The sequence below is a fragment of the Nansenia antarctica genome, assembly GCF_963989245.1.
Source record: "Nansenia antarctica genome assembly, chromosome: 4".
In the NCBI taxonomy this organism is placed as follows: Eukaryota; Metazoa; Chordata; class Actinopteri; order Argentiniformes; family Microstomatidae; genus Nansenia; species Nansenia antarctica.
The window spans coordinates 74,014,182-74,032,484 of record NC_137689.1 but is presented as its reverse complement, the minus strand read 5'-3'; positions in this window follow the sequence as shown (position 1 = coordinate 74,032,484).

Below are 18,303 nucleotides of genomic sequence, written 5' to 3'. Positions count from 1 at the left end.
AAATGGCGGATGGATCTGAGTGGGGGAGGGGGGCGGGGGCCTGGCGGTTGCTGACTCGTCACGGCAGGCGCACACATGGCACACGCATGGCACACGCATGGCACACGCATGAGACGCAGATGACGCAGATGGAACTTTTTTTTTTTATGACGCACCACAAAGAGGAGAGAACGTCAGTGTTGAATTTCAATGAAACCAAACAAACGTCGGTTGGTATTCAAATTGTACTGACTGTTTTTGAAGATACAGTTACACTTACTCCTAACAATGTGTAGTAGCGATTAAGCCGGCATCAAAACAGGGAAAACAGAGAGAGAGGGAAAACAGAGAGAGAGGGAAAACAGAGAGAGAGGGAATCGAGTCGACTTCTTCTTCTTCTTCCTGTCAGGTCTCACAGTTTCCTGGGTCATTCTGACGGAGCTAAAACAGGCCTAACCTAAAAGAGGCTGCGGTGCAGAGGTGACACGGATATACAAATAACTGCAGCCCTCCCTCCCTCCCTCCCTCCCAGCCCCCCCCCCCCCCCCCTCCAGGCCCCCCTCCTACCAGGCGTTCTAGGCGGGCGCGTAGCTGGGCAGTAAAGTGCACTAATGACAGTGATTTGGGCCCTACAACCACCCCGGTCTGTCTGCGCCCAGCGCAGGGACCTCCCTTCAACGGCTGAGGCTTCTGGGAAGAGCTGAACACTAACCTGATTGGCTGTGGAACTGGGACACAGAACCCAGCGTGTGTGTGTGTGTGTGTGTGTGAAACCCTATGATACCTCCATTGGCTAACTGGTGTGTGAGTGAACAGACTCACACACATACATACACACACACACACACACACACACACACCCCCGCTTAGCTGACATATTCGCCCATACATATTACGACCTAATTAGACATCACTGGTGTGTGTTCGTCTAAAGACGGCCCCAACACGTTGGCCTAAATACTGTAAAACGCTCTCATGGCTAACCTTGTGTTGACAGACCCTCATCACACACCTCTCAAGTGCATGCTACCAATTAGCCACAGACTTGTTTTTGACACACAGGGGCGGCTGACACATACCAGTGCACCATTTTTCACTCAGCCGCCCCGGCTACAGCAGAACATCAGGAACGGAAACCCTTAAGCATGTCTAAGGCATCGCCCAGAACCACCACCACCAATACGCACACAGCGAATGGAAAAATAACACTAACAACTAACAACTATGACCCCATGACTCAGTTTGGGCTGCAAATTCCAGCAAAAAAGGAGGGATGGAGTGGAGGTAAGGATGGAGGGAGGGAAGGAGGGGAGGGGAAGGAAGCCCAAACTGTTACTGTGTGAGTTCTTCTCCTCCTCCTCCACCTCCTCCTCATCAACAAGCAAGTCTGGAAGTCGGGGGGGCGCTGGGCAGAGCGACCCGCGAGGCGCCGGCAGCCGAGGCCCTATTAAAAAGCGGGAGCCCGGCGTTGCTCGCTAGTAAGGACGCACGTCGTCCTCCTCGCCTGGCGGAGAAAAAAACTCCAATCCTCGCCACCCGACAGCGAGACAATCAGCCGTTGCGCCGCGCGGGGGTGAGACAGGGGGGTGACCCGCCGATTCCTCCCCCGCAGCAGAGGTGAGGCGGGCGCTACACATTGATGAGCGCTTCCACAGAAACATCAAACGTGCGGCGGAGGACCTCCCTGCGACCTTCTCCTCCTCCTCCTCCTCCGCCAGCCTCCCTCCCCTGTCTCTGGCTGGATCTACCGCTTCTATTTGGGGCGGGGAGGAGGGGGTTGTGATGTGGGGGGGTGGACGGACGGATCGACAGATATCGATCACGGCGGCGGAGGCGCTCCGTTAAAATTCTCCCTCCGGAGTTTGAGAGGTGATTACAGGGCCCGGGACCAGCTGAGGCAGGGTTCTGTCAGTCTGTGTGTGTTAGCGTGTGTTAGCGTGTGTGCGTGTCATGTACTATCTGTCTACATGTCTGCACAACCTGAGGCGCCTTCTTCCTCCGAGGCCTTTTACTCCTCTATGGTTCAATAATGTTCTACCCAACACTGCTCCACCCAACACTGTTCTACCCAACGCTGTTCTACCCCTACACCCAACACACAGAAGGACAAAACAGGACCGCAGAAGAACAGGCGTATCGGGGGGGGGAAATAGGTTAAGCACAGAGAATAATGCATAATACGAATCCCAAATCATCAAAATTCAAATGATTTGGACCCATTCCTTCCCCTTCCTTCCAACCTCCATCCCATCCCCCCTTTTTTACTTTACTTGCCTGCCTTCCTTCCTTCTGCTGAAGAAAACAGGCCTCAGAATTCCCCCCGTGAAAGAAGCTGCAGGATGTGGGTGTGTTTGCATTGGGAACAGGGCCTTATTAATTAAGGTGGTGGGGTAGGTGGGAGCGTCTGACAGGGGGTCCCGAGAGTGGCAAGGGGTGTGGGTCTTGGCGCTGACCTGGGCCTAGTGTGGGGGGGGGGGGGGTGAGGAGCGTGGGGGTGGTGGGGGAGAGAGGGAGGGAAGGAGAGGGGGGGGGGGGGGGGGGGGGAGGGAAGGAGGGTGTGGGGGAGAGGGAGAGGGAAGGGTGGTAAGGGTGGGGGGGGGGGGGGGGCAGTGAGAGGGAAGGGAGGGAAGAAGGAGGGGGTATGCGCAGCATCTTTGGTGGGGGGGGGCAGGAGGCAGAGAGAGGGAAGGGTGGGGAGGGAGGAAAGGAGGGTGGGGTGGCGAGGAGGGAAGGGAGGGAAGATGGGGGGGGGCAGAGAGGGTAGGGTGGTAAGGGTGGGGGGGGCAGGGAGGGAAGGTAGGGGGGGAGTGGCGGTGGAAGAGAGCGAGAGGGGTGGAAAGGGAGAGGGAAGGAGGGGAGAAAGAGAGAGAGAGAGAGAGAGAGAGAGAGAGAGAGAGAGAGAGAGAGAGAGAGAGAGAGAGAGAGAGAGGGGTGGAGGGCTGGCTCCATGCCGGCAGCCAGGCCTGCCACGTCTGCGCGCCCGCTTTGAAGTGTCACCTTGAGGGAGGCAGCCGATGGCCGTGAAGCAGGGGAGGGGGCGGGGCCGCGGCGGAGAGGAGCGGGCGCCGTTGGCAACCGGTTGGCATCGCCAGACACGGCGCTTTAATATTACATGGGCTCCCGTCCATCTCCGAACACACTCAGGACATTCCTTCTGCTTGATTTAGTTTGAAAGTAGATCCTTGAGGTTGTGGGTTGTGGGGCGGGGGGATTTTTTCTTCTTTCTTCTGTCGCCATCACTGGCGGGGGGGGGGGGGGGGGGGGCAACACCTGCGCAGGTTTTGTGATCGTTCTCGTCTGAGCAAAAAATGTCAAACGCTTCACGGCGACAGAACAACTTCTTCAGCGAGACGCCGTTCAGGTAGACGGTGTTACGGGACGAACGCAGCCATGGATGGAGGGATGACTGACTGATGAATGACGTTGTTTTGTTTTGTTCTGTCTGTTCCTTCAGTGTGTCGTATTGCGCTCTGGTTCTATTTATATCATGCCCCTCTATTTATATCACTATTTGCACACTTTTGGTTGGATGCTAAACTGCATCATTTCGTTGTATAGTACTTGTACTCTATTGCCATGACAATAAAGTTGAATCTAATCTATTACTACTAAGGCTGGTTATGAACCTGCCCAGACTAGATACTCCATATAGATAGACAGAGAGACAGACAGACAGATAGACAGACAGATAGAGACAGATAGAGACAGATAGACAGATAGACAGATAGATAGATAGATAGATAGATAGAGACAGATAGATAGATAGATAGACAGAGAGATAGATAGACAGAGAGATAGACAGACAGATAGACAGAGAGATAGACAGACAGACAGACAGACAGACAGACAGATAGACAGAGAGATAGACAGAGAGATAGATAGACAGACAGACAGACAGACAGACAGACAGACAGACAGATACAACGTTATTGTCATTGTAGAGTAAAGTACCAGACAACTAAATGCAGTATCTATCCAGTATCTAGTATCTAGTATGCGATATCTGGTGCTGTCTGCTTGTCAAGGCGATATCAAGGGGGACATGAATGTACTCATTGCAAGCTGCTGGTAACCCAAACACAATCTCTCCTGGTGACGCAAAATGGTAAATGAATATTGCCTAGATCAGTGCTTCTACTTCAAGAAAACTGGAAAAGGGCCGGAAAAACTCATCCTTTAAAAATCTTTTAGCACATTTTTCCGAAGGCCTGCCCTCCTGCTAAGACTGTGTTGTATGGCAGAGAAGAATGGTGTCAGTCAACACACTGATACGGGGGGTAGGGGGGGGGGGGTAGGGTGGGGGGGAGATCGTAGACAGTAGCTTCCCGATACGAGAAGAGTTAATAGAGAATGTGGAAAGAGGTGTATTTGAAGTGAGGAAATGTCTGAAGTAAAAAAAAAAAAAAAAAAACACACACACACTTTCTACCCACTTGAACAACCGTCCCAGTTCACAAATAGCAGTTTTAACTCCCCTGATTAGCACTGACATCTGCACACTTTCATCTCTCCCTCCATCTTGTTTTTTTAATCAGATTAACCCAAACGGGCATCCTTTAATGGCCTCTTTTCTAAAGGAAAGCTGAAAGAGGAAAGATAATTAAAATAATTAAACCACTGGGATTGGCCCGTACGTACGCGCTCGTTTTCTATCGCTCTCTCTCTTTTCTTTTCTTCTCTCCTTTTTTAAGTTTTTGAATCTGCTTTGCTTACTGATTCAAAAGAGAGAGAGGGAGAGAGAGAGAGGGGGGGGGGAATATGAGAGAGAGAGAGAGTCTCACCACACTCATTTAATTGCATTAACTTGGCTCTCTGAGGTCCAATTTTTCCTCTAAAAACAGCAGCCAATGTACAATCTGATCTGGAGGTGCATGTCACTTGTCTAAATCTGAAAGTGGGGGGAGGGCGCACGTATAAACAGACTTTATAGTGCATATTTATTTAGTCTATTTCAGTGTGTTTTGCATAAGGCCTTACTTACATAGGGAGAGAGAAAAAAAAAAAAGAAAAAAAAAGTCTCCTCTTTTAATGATTATTTATTCATGGACTTTTAAGCCTTTAATGAGGACAAATTAAGGCGTTTTCCTGAGTGTCAGTATGTAGTATGCTTACCAAAAATGTTCTTGTTTAGCATTTTTCCTTCTTCCAGTATGCGTCCGTGTGGAATAAACAAACATTTAAATATAACTAGGCTTCCGGAAATGAGACTTTAAGCAATGGTGATTTAACTTGATTCTGTGTAAATACCTCTACTTAAAACCCCTTCCATATCCAGTCTGATCAGAGGATGAGACTTAACCAGCACTTTATTTTCTGACCTGCTGTTCTACTTGGATGTACCTACTAGCCTCTTTTATGCATCTGTAGGCTACATTACATACTGCACATAGCTACCTTAACTGCACATAGCTACCTTAACTGCACATAGCTACCTTAACTGCACATAGCTACCTTAACTGCACATAGCTACCTTAACTGTACATAGCTACCTTAACTGTACATATCTACCTTAACTGTACATAGCTACCTTAACTGTACATATCTACCTTAACTGTACATATCTACATTAACTGTACATATCTACCTTAACTGTACATAGCTGCCTTAACTGTATATACCTCTAAACTACCATACATGCCATACTGTACCCATCACTGTCACTGTCATGTTTTTATATCATGTTCTTATATCACTATTTGCACTTCTGGTTCGATGCTAAACTGCAGTTCTTTGTCTGGTACTTGTCCTCTGCAATGACAATACAGTTGAATCTAATCTAATCTAATCTAATCTAATCTAATCTAATCTAATCTACCTCTGTGAACGGAGATGATTGCAGTAATCCAAGTGAAGTTTCTCTGGTTGCCAGCGGAAGGAATAACCATCTCAGTCTCATTACAGTAATAGGATCTACTGTAGTCTCTCTGACTGGAGTCTTTTCAAGCAAACTCTTACTGAGGGAAACTCTTCTGGAAAATGAGCCGTTCAAAGATGTTCCTTTGGCATTAAAAATGTCATTATGGTCCCTTAACTCAGGAGCGGGGGAATATAATAGGTCTATTGCGACTGGATTTGAATGAGTTAACTGTGAGCTACATGAATCAGGCAGTTCACTGGCCCCAATGTGTTATAAGAATGATACGGTAGGTAATATAGGACGCCTGTCCTGTCGAAAAAGAGGGAGACATTTCCTATCTATAAATTCAATATGCAATAATATTCTCTATTGATCACACGAGCACAGGAACATCCATGCAAATGCAGTGTATGAATTTCGGATTTTTTTCATTTGATTCAAAGTTGTTTTCACGTGAATATTGAAGAAGAAAAAAAAAAGAAGAAAAAAACCAAACTTTTCTCTTTCTGTCAAGAATAAGGCGTCTACTCAGTGCATGAAGACTTGACTGTTAGCAGGGAGAGATAGGTGTTCTCCTAGGAGCTCGGTGCATTCTAACTTTACCCACGTCTTTTCCTTTGCAACACTTTCCCTCATTTAGATCATTTTCTCAGGGCTTCATTTCAAGTTGGCAAAAAAAGGAAGAATCCCTTTGCTGGAAATACTTAAGATTTATATTTAAATTTTCATGGAATCTTTGAGAACATTGAGGAGCAATTTCACATTTGCACTGACATCTAATTTCTCAAGTAGAGTCTGAAATCACAAATTGCCAACGATTCCCTGTGTGCCCAATTATCCCGCATCAAGTTCCCTGACCCTGCGGAGGGGCTGGTAAATTAATCATACCACTTTTTTTTTTCTTTTTTTTTTTTTTACTCACTCATGAAATACATATGCACACGTTTGATAAACTAATCATACTGGCTTGGTTATACTCACAATGAACTCCTTACCAGCAGCGGTAAAAAGAAATATCAGCATTAACACAGGGAACTGGGAGAGAGAGTTCACACACACACACACACACACACACACAGATACACACACAGATACGGACACACAGAGACACACACAGAGACACAGACATACACACAGAGACACACACACACACAGACACGCACACACACACACACACACACACACACACACACACAATTTGTATTCAATCATGGTCACCGTTCCAGCCATAGTATTGCGCTTAATATTTGATACCTAATAGAAGATAGGTAAATAAATCAGCTCAGGGAACAGAGAGGGAAGCAGGGGGAGTCATGCTCAGTGAGGTGGCCTGTAAGCTATTCTACCTCTACAGCTGTGCTACTGAGGGACACTGGGAATATGGACACATCACTATGTTTATACAGTAGCTACAAGGCTCCAGCATTCATTTTTATTTTATTTTTTAAACCATTCCCTCTTCTTTAAATCTGACCAATAACCATACAATATTGCAACATAACTGCACTTTAATATCTCCTTATAAATGTGACATTAATTAACCTTAGCTGTACTATAATTGCCTCGGGACCTGTTACCGCCAATCATCAACCACATTTTCCGAACTCCCTTACCTGTTGATTGAAACGCAGCAGGAAGCGGTTGGGTGTTTGGAGCAACAGTGCTCCCTAGTGGGGAAAGGTGGTATACCTACTCCCTTTTTTAAATTGAGTCTTTTTTGGGGGGGAATGGAATGGACTTTATTTGTCATTGCTACAGTACAGGTACCAAACAACGAAATTTAGGAGGGGTGGCTCCCCTGGTGTTAGGAAAGGGAAAAAAAATAATACATTTTAGAAAAAGCATAAAATCACAAGAAGGTAAGGAGCTGGTTTACATAAATAAAGGCTATGTACACAATCCACTGTACTATACTGCACAGATAGTCAACTAGGGTTGTCATATTGCACAAAAGTATTTTTTCACGTTATTTTAAAGTGTCACAGTTTGCAGGCTTGAAATGTACATGTTTGTGCCTCAGCACTAGCTGCCATACAATCCGTCCGGACTGTCCTGGGCCCAGAACTTAGGCCTTTGCTGTGTTCAGGGCCTTGACGGCCCTGTGGTAGAAGCAGTTCTTCAGTCTGTTTGTCTTAGCGGCCAGGGTCCTGTACCTCCTATTCGAGGGCAGCCTGATAAAGTGTACGTGCCCAGGGTGGGTCGGGTCCCTGGAGATCTTGGAGGCCTTCCTGAGACAGCGTGTGTTGTACAGCTCTTCCAGAGAGGGGAGGGGGGCGCCGGTGATCTTCTGTGCTGTTCTCACGACTCTCTGTAGCGCGTTTCTCTCCGCTGTTGTGCAGCTGTGGAACCAGTTGCAGATGCCGTAGGTGAGGATGCTCTCCACTGCGCCGTGGTAGAAGGCCACCAGTATCTCCTGCTTGTTGTGTTCTTTCCTGAGGCATCTCAGGGTGTATAGCCGCTGTTGTGCCCTCTTGATGGTGCCTTTTGTGTTGTCCTTCCAGGCCAGGTCATCCCGCATGTGATGTCCCAGGAATCGGAGGGTTGAGACTAGGGCTGCACGATTTGGGGGAAAAATCGAATTGCGATTATTTGGACAGATATCGCGATTGCGATTAATTTGCGATTATTATTTTTTTAAATAGCAAAAAAAAAAAAAAAAAAAAAAAGGACGTTTTTGTAAAGTGTGGCCATATCTCCGGCTAGGAAGGTCGTATCAACGTGCAGTTTGTTTGTACGTCTTCAGGGGACTTAGAGGCTCCCTCCTCTAGCACCCCCACAGCCCGAGCTACGAGTGAAAGAACTAAACTTACATTGGGTTGCTTTAAAGTTGGGTTGCTTTAAAATCAAGCTTCAGATTAAAACATGTGATGGAGCATTACTAACCTGACTCAGGTGGTTTGTTTCACACAACCATCTAGGAAAGCTTATTTGTTATTTCACGGTGCCTTCGTGAGCCCTTTTCATATGCCGTAACAGCCGCAAACGACTCTGAAACACTAGGTTGCTTAACTTTGTTAGACTGGGCTACGGGACGTTCACTCAACTCTCCCTTTCTGACCGCACACCCGTCATACAGCTGCCTGTGGTACTTTTTCAAGTGCTGATATAGGTTTGTGGTGTTGCCTCTGGATGTAGCGACTGTTCCACGACAGGTCGTGCACAACACCTGTTTTTGTTGCACATCAGTCGTCCTAAATCCGAAATACTTCCACACAACAGAAGTGCTGCTTTTCTTCGGGACTAAATCGTCCAACGTTGCTTCTGGTTCTGCTGAAGCCATTATCCACCATGAATGTTGCTATTGCTAGCTACCGAAACATGGGCGTTTCACGTGCGATGTTGTTGGTGTGCGTTCATTGACGTTGACGTTCATTGACGTTCACGTTCATTGTTGACGTTCATTGTTGACGTTCATTGACGTTGACGTTCATTGACGTTGAATCTGACGCGCTGTATGACGTATCCCATACGGGTAGTGGTGGTCTAGTGAGTTGGACTTGTGATCGGAAGGTTGTGTGAGTTCAAATCCCGCCTGAAACCACACCACTACTAGTGTGCCCTTGAGTAAGGCACTTAGCCCTCAGTTACTCCAGGGGGAATGTCCCTGTAATTCGTAATTGTAAATCGCTTTGGATTAAAAGCGTCTGCTAAATAGCAAAAAAAAAAAAAATTTAAAAAAAAAAAAAAAATCGCAGGCAAATCGCAGGCTTTGCGATTAGCTAATCGCATCATTTCAAATCGCGATTTCGATTTAAAATCGATTAATCGTGCAGCCCTAGTTGAGACTCTCTCCACGCTCTCTCCGTCGATGAGCAGGGGCTGGATCTCAGACTTTTTCCTCCTGAAGTCTACGATGAATTCCTGGGTCTTTGACTTGTTTAGCAGCAGGTTGTTAACCTTGCACAGCTTGCTCAGTTGCTCTACCTCATCCCTGTACGCCGCCTCGTCCCCCCCCGAGATACATCCCACCACGGTGGTGTCGTCTGCAAACTTTACGATGTAGTTGCTGGGGTGGACGGGGGTGAAGTCGTGGGTGTAGAGGTTGTAGAGGATGGGGCTTAGCACGCAGCCCTGGGGGGACCCAGTGCTGAGGCTGAGGGCTGTGGAGGTGTGGGGGCCCACCCGCACCCTCTGGCGGCAGTCGGTCATGAAGTCCTTGATCCACGCACATATAGAGTGTGATAGACCCAGGTCTAGTAGTTTGGTCACTAGCCTGCCTGGAAGGATGGTGTTGAAGGCGGAGCTGAAGTTCACGAAGAGCAGTCTCGCGTAGCTGTTTCCCCTCTCCAGGTGGGATAGAGTGGCGTGGAGAGTCGTCGCTATGGCGTCCTCTGTGGACCTGTGGGCTCTGTAGGCGAACTGGTATGGATCCAGGTTGGGCGGGAGGCGTGTGAGTATGTGGGCCCGGACTAGTTTCTCGAAGCACTTCATGATGATTGGTGTGAGTGCCACCGGGCGGTAGTCGTTTAGGCAGCTCACCGTGCTTTTCTTCGGGACTGGGATGATAGTTGAGGTTTTCAGGCAGGGTGGGACGGTGGCCTGGGACAGGGACTGGTTAAAGATGTTGGTGAAGACCCCGGCCAGCTGGTCGGCGCAGTCTCTCAGCACCCGTCCCAGGACGCCATCCGGCCCCGAGGCTTTCCTGGGGTCCACCGCCTTCAGTACACGTCTCACCTCATGCTCTGTGAGGGTGAGGCTGCTGAGAGCTGGAGAGAGTGGTGTTTGTGTTGCGGTTACCTCCGTTCGCCCCTCGTCGAACCGGGCGTAGAAGGTGTTCAGCTTTCCCGCCAGCAGGGGGTCGTCCTCTGCGGCTGTGAGCCTGTTGGCTCTGAAGTTTGTCATCTGCTGAACCCCCTGCCACATCCGCCTGGAGTCGTTGCTCAGGAGGCATTCCTCAATCTTCTCTCTGTGCTCTGCCTTGGCCGCTTTGATGCCGCGCTTTAGGTTGGCCCTGGTGGAGCTGTACAGCGGTGTGCGCTTCCCTGCGAAGAAGGCGTTGTCCCTCTCGTTGATCAGTTTTTGGACCTTCCCAGTCATCCATGGCTTCGTGTTGGGGTAGACCCGGACCCGTTTGTCCACGGTGACTGAGTTGGTGCAGTTCACTATGTGGTTCAGAACCGACGACGTGTACTGTTCCAGGTCCTCATGCTCATATTCCTGCCATAGGGTGTCATTTAGGCAGATCTGCAGTGGAGCGGACCCTTCTGGCCAGGTTCTGACAGTCTTAGTGGTGATGGGAGCACTTTTCCCCATTGTAGTGTATGCAGGAATCAGGAGGATTGACACATGGTCAGACATGCCTAGATGAGCTAGCGGACTAGCCTTGTAAGCACGTTTGATGTTGGTGTATACCTTATCCAGTGTTTTTTCTCCTCTCGTTGCACATTTTACATGCTGATAGAACTTGGGTAGTACTGCCTTCAGGTCGACATGATTAAAGTCCCCCGCTATGATGTGAATAGCCTGTGGATCAGTGCTTTGTTGGCTACTAATGACTTCATATAGTCGCGCCAATGCTACTTTGCTGTCTGCGCTAGGCGCTATATACACACATGTAATTAGCACCGCGTTAAACTCCCTAGGGAGATATGTGGGTCGGCATTTAACAGTCAAGTATTCCAGTTCTGGGGAGCAGTGGCTACTTACAGTTTTCGTGTTTAAGCACCAGCTGTCCTTCGTAGATATAATGAGGCCGCCTCCGCGGGTCTTCTCACTAAGCTCCGTTCGGTCAGCGCGGTGCAACGTACGTCCCTCCAAGCTAACAGTAGCGTCCACAATGTTGTCATTTAGCCAGGTTTCGGTCAGAATAATCACACAGCTATCCCCTACGATGTTGTTTTTGGCCACCTGTAGTCTCAGTTCATCCATCTTGTTCGTCAGGGATCTGACGTTAGAGAGGAAAATGCTTGGCAAAGCTGGTTTGTTTGGGCTTCTCCTCAGCCTTGCTAGCAGGCCTCCTCTTGCTCCTCGGCGTTGTTTACGGTCTCGCCTCCGTCGCTTACGCCTTAGTGTTGGGATAGCGTAGTACTGTTCACCCGGCGATCTCGCGATGTCGAAAGGGATCCTTTGTTGTTCTAAGAATTCCGCCATTACAGTCCCCTCGTTTTTCGCACCAACTTCTAGTAAGTCTAGTCTGCTGTAGGTACTATTTACACAACCGTTCCCTATAAGTACTAAAATAAAAATGTACATACAAATATTCTTAAAAACACTAAAAAACACCAGCGTGGAAACCACTCCGAGCCTCGCGTCTAAGCGCGCCGCCATCTTGGACATTTTTTTAATCGTAGGCTACCTAGCTGAGACAGACAGAGGTCAAGTTGAAAGCACAAGGTGACTCAGTCTAAACTTGAAAAATGTGTGATATGTCTGAAAGACCAATTCTTAAATTCCAACAGTCACTTAATACCCTGAACATATCAACAGTGTGATGATTACAGCAGCTGTCAGCTGAAACCTAACATATGCTGATGAGACGAGACATTATGACCACTTGTCTAATATGCTGTTGGTATTATATCTAATATGCTTTTGGTATTATATCTAATATGCTGTTGGTCAGTGTACTGTTGTTGTACTGTAAGAAGTAGGCTAGTGAAATAATTTCAATCCACAGTATTATTCTACAGCAAATCTACATATCAATGAATTAATCATTATTTTTGATTCCACACAGCATTACCGTTCATTACAAAAGCATTTACTTTTTCTATAATCTATTACATCTCTAACAAAGCTAGCTAGCTAGCTAACAAGCTAACACTTGTTTGGCTAGCTGGTACACACAAACACACTAAAATGGTGCATGAAACAGTATGTTGCATGTTTAGTAGGTCTGCAACAAATGTATTTATTCATTATGTTTTATCTTTGACAACCTATTTCTTCCACCCACCATCTCCTATTAGTTTTGTAGAGGGGTGGCATGATTGTGGTGAGCACAGTTTCAGTGGTTTAATAACTGATGCTAACAAAGGCTGTGATGGCTATCATGTCTATCAACATAATCAAATTAGCCATCGTCCTGGCATGAGTGGGTGTTGGTTTCAACGCACCTGTTTGTTTGTAGTTCCTCCGTTTGCAACAAGAAACTCTGGACCTTTTCATGAGTTAAAGTAGTCTTAAAATCCAAAGTCCAAATAAAAGTAACAAACGAAAGTAATATATGTTGGTGTGGTGTGGTATGTACGCGTATGTAAATGTTTGTTTGTATGTGTGTCACTTCTGGGTCGGGCCTATCCCCGATCGGAATTCAAAAGCAAAGTTATCAAACAAAGTTGTCAAACTAAATAACTTGTATCAAACCAAAACTTGTATCAAACCAAAACTTGTATCAAACAAAAACGTGTATCAAACAAAGCAATACATCTTTTCTAATGTGGTGGTGGTGGTTTATCGTGATGGTTGAAAAACTGAGTCGCACCCTCACGTGTCAGGACTCATCAAGCCCAAGCAAGGAGAGATCACTTCCTTATATCAATTATGTCCTTAGATTGGGCGACACCCATTTTCAAAATAAAAGTATTTATGGGCCAAAGTACCACTTTCAAAATACCATTCAAGTGGCTTTTCATAAATAATAATATAAAGCTTTTTTGGCTCCAACAAAGGCGCTATCTACCTTACTCACAAAACAACAAATAACTGTTTGGCTATCCTAAGTAAACAAAAGTGGTGTGTTGGTAACAGTGGGCAATCATTTTAAATGTACTGTCTTCTTTTTTTATTACAGCTTTGATGCCCAGATGGGATGGGAAGGAACTACACCAAGTCCCACTAGATGCTTTATGGAATATAATGATAAATGCATACACACAGACATAACATTATCATTTTTTACCATTCTATTATTGTATTGCTCAATTGTATCTTGCCTAATTTTTTCCATTGCCATGAATTTTACTCTCTTGTACTTGTAATGGGACGTAATAAACTTTTGGCACACATGGCAATAAAAAATATGAATCTTGAATTATTATTATTATTATTTAGCTATTTAAACGTGTCAGCCCTGCAATTTTGCTTCCTGAGGGTTAGCTGACAACCCCACTGACAGATGACAGGTAGGTAATGACAGGTCGTGTAATGGGGGAGTGGTTGTCTTGAGGGTGTGGTTGTCTTGAGGGAGTGATTAGGGTGGAGTTAACCAGCTATTGTTCCCACCCATAACACAAAAAAAACGTCTCCGAAGACTTTGAGGCTGGATATCTCAGTACGGTGGTTCAGGGGGTATCAACATTAAACTATCCATGACTTCTTCAACTTGTTTCAGATTTCAATGTATGACGCATCATTTTAAATCTACCCTTTCATAATCAGGAAAAAACTGAAAAATGATTTTGCCCTACTTGCGGACTTTTTAACCATGCCCTGTCACATATGTGCTGAGGTTGCATCCCTAATGTAAACTGGCAGTGCATTCCACAATCTGGGTGCATAAAATGAGAATGCAGCCTCACCAATTCTCTTCTTTTGTACATTACACTACAGAAAAAAGCAATGAGGATTGTACATAAGGTCGGATATCGTGATCACACAAATAACTTGTTCCTAATGTCAAATGCCTTAAAGCTCATGAACTTATTCAAATTTAAATTGGCACAGTTAATGTATAAAGCAAAGACTCAAGAACTCCCAGGTAACATTAACAAATGATTTATAGAGAGGGATAAGGGATATCATTTGAGAGGTAACCACAACTTTAACAAGGGTTATGCTCGCACCCATCTCAGGAGCAGGTGCATATCATTCTACGGAGTTACCATATGGGCTGGAGGAAAATATGAAGGAAAGCAGAAATATTGCTCTATTTAAAAAAAGGTTTAAAGAAATTATTTTTGTTAAATACCAAAATGAGGAAAGGGAAGGTTGTTAATCTTCTGGAAACTAAGGTGTGGTTTTCTGTGTCTTTTTCTTCTGTATTACATTATGGATACTGATGTTTGTTATTTATTTATTTTGTGTTGTTTCAGTATTAAGAATGGACAAATTATGTTTATTTATTTATTTTGTGTCAATATTAAGAATGAAAAAGTATTAGAACGGATGATACTGGAATATATGTATTAATTTATTGGATTATATAATGTAAGCATAATTGTTAAGTAAAAACAGGGGTAGGACAGGATAAGCCTCGGCTTCTTCCTACTCCTTTTCGAACAATTGATAGGACTGTACTCTACATATTAGTTATTTGTTATTTGTTATTTTAATTTTAAAATCATGTTCGAAATAAAGATTCATTCATTCATTCATATGCATTATATGACTGTAACTTGTGTATGACTGTAACTAAGATGTTTTGGTAAACAGTTAAAATAACACAAATTCTCTCTGTGACCAGTTTCCACCGTAGTAAGGCGATGACGTAGTCTATGCAAATATGCAGGCGCGGTATGATGACGCGCTCCAACCACTCCAACCAAATATGGTCCATCAAGTTTCCGGGTGATAGATTTGATGTCCGCAGCTGGATATACTTGCGTGTAGGATGCAGCTGGATATACTTGTTTTCATTACCTCATCACATAAGTTTGACTGCGCATGACAGTAGATGATAAATTGGACTCTGGGCCAATCAAATACAGTACCAGAGTTATACCTCTTTATATTTTAGTAGTCATGTGATTTTCAAAAGCGAAACTAACTTTCTGTATAGGAGTTATGAAACAGGGAGGTGGGGGAATACCATTTATTTTATTGAGGGCAGAGACAGAAGAGCAACAAGATACTGCAAACCGAATAATTTTGATAAAGTAAGTAGGCCTATTTCTACTAAATCTATTGGAAAGGGAAGGTTAATATGGAGGCATTAATGGATTTGTTTCTAATGTTCCTTTAATTAATCTTTCACACACAAAAAACAGGTAGTCGACTTTATCCTTTCCTCCCTAGATTTAGATTTGATCCTTACCTTGACCATAGCCGAGGGGTCGACAATGAACGCTTAATAAGATAAACATAAATGAAGACCAAAATAGTTAATTATTCAGTTTCATAGATATTTCGATGACCAGGAGGGAAACAAAACACAAGTAGTCATTCATGGCTACATCGACATCAGAAGATTTATGTTTCTTTCTACCTTACATGGGAGGAGGCCATCGATGAGGCATTCGAACGGAAGAGGCTGCGGTATGCCAACTTAGCAGTCGAAGCAGAGGGGCGGGGCCGGGGCTGGAACGTGAAGGTGTGGCCAGTGGAGGTGGGCTGCAGAGGCTTTGTAGCCAGCTCCACCACAAGGCTCCTGAGGGCAGTAGGGATCAGAGGACAGGCCCAACGGAAGGCAATCAGAGAACTGTCCACTGCAGCAGAACGGAGCAGTCACTGGCTGTGGCTGAAACGTAGGGACCCAACATGGGCTCCCAAATGACCACGTGGTGCCACCGTGCGACACACACCCAGGCCTGATCAGCCTGTGGTGGGCCAACCTCGGCAGAGGGTGTCTTGTGATAACTGGCCGAAACACCCAATGAGGTCGGGGACCACAACTGAAGATGTGTCGTACTGGTGGCACCACGTGATCATTGCCAAATTCCACTCCACCCAAGAGGACATCTCCAACTCCACTCAATTGTTGTGCTGAATATTTAGGGATTTTAACAACCAGTCCTATTAAGAATCCTTTCTAGTACAGTAGGCCTACTTCATTTTCATTTGTTCCACAAAAATCATTTTAATTCTACTGAATTTATTGGAAAGTGAAGGTTATGCCTTTAGATGCACTTATTATTTGTGACGTTCATTTGGGGAGCTAATGTAAAGTCTATGAGTTATTTATGTTTTAAACGTTTTTTTAAAGTTTACTTTTTTATTTGAGCGATATTGACAATTCATTTTATGATAAGATTATTTGGTACATATTATATAGGGTGTAGCCCAATTTGATGTAGCATGTATAGTCTATCCGCTTGTTAAGTGGTAGGCTAGCAGTGATCATGAACGGTCGCATCGCTCAGCGCTCCTCCTGCTACAACAATGCAACAGCAAGGATTATTCCACATTTTCTCCTGTTCCTTCTGTGGATTACGGATTTATACATTAAATCACCACAGAACTTACATCTTATGGAGAAGGAGACTAACTTTATTGGAAAAAATGAGACCCATAGCGACTTTTATCTCCACGACGCAATGAAGTATATAAACTTCGGAACAGCAGCTATTCACACAACGTTGACTGCTGACTCGACGCGGAAAAACAAGCCCCCGGCAGGTAGAATGGACCGAAGGACCATGATCTGGCTCTATGTACTTCTCTCGGGAGACATTCAGCTGAATCCCGGACCGGTCTCAACCAGGCAGGCTACACTTTTGGGCAGAGAACAGCTATGCCGTTCCCAGGCAAATGTTACTAGCGAAGCCATTGACGGCATTGTCGGCATTGTCGACAAACCGGTCAAACCGGTCAAACCGGCATCTGCAGCGGACTTCCTGGATTCAGACGAGGCTAACAAAACAATGGGTAGCTATGCTAATAACATTACCCCCCCACCTAACTTCCACCAGCTATCTAGTGAACACAGAGGCCTCCCCCACCCGGCGAAGACCCCCCCCCTCCCCCCTCCCTCCCCCACCCGACGACGACCCCCCCCCCCCCCCCCTTCTCCACCCGGAGACTCTCTAACGAAACCGTTGAACAATGGGCGACCCCCCCCATCCCCCAATCCTCAACGTGACGATGACCAGAATGGTGGTGACTATTTCCAAGTCAAGGACATGAACTCTCTATTTGGACACAGCAGTAAGGGCCTGCATACTGTTCACCTTAATGTGAACAGTCTTGTGCCTAAACTGGACCAAATCAGAGAAATGTTCCATGACAGCAAGGTTCACATTTTGAGCTTCTCTGAGACCAAGTTTGATGAATCAATCAATGACCCAGAGATTGAAATAGTTAACTACACAGTCATCAGAAACGACAGGAACAGGTATGGGGGTGGTGTCTGCATGTACATTCACAACGATATTATCTTTAACACCCGGTGTGACCTGAATCGTGACAAATTAGAATCTGTTTGGGTTGAAATTATCTTTAACAAAGCAAAACCGGTGCTGGTTGGTACTATCTACAGACCTCCCGATCAGAGTGATTTCTATGATATTCTTGAGGGGTGCTTGGATGACGTTGACTGTGTGGAAAAGATTCTTATTGGGGATTTGAACACGGACATGCTCAGAAATGAAGCATCCGTTTTCAAATCCTTCACTAGGTTTTCTGAATTGCACGGTCTCCGTCAACAAATTACCAAACCCACTAGGGTGTGTATTTCTACTCAAACCACCATAGATCTCATTCTAACATCGGATGAGTCCAAAATCTCCAAGAGTGGGGTTATTGTATGTGGGCTAAGTGATCATTACATGATCTTTTGCACTCGTAAAAAACATAAACCCAAGGCTGGCGGTCATAAAACTGTAACCACTAGATCCCTTAAATCCTATTCTAGTGAGGCCTTAAACCATAAA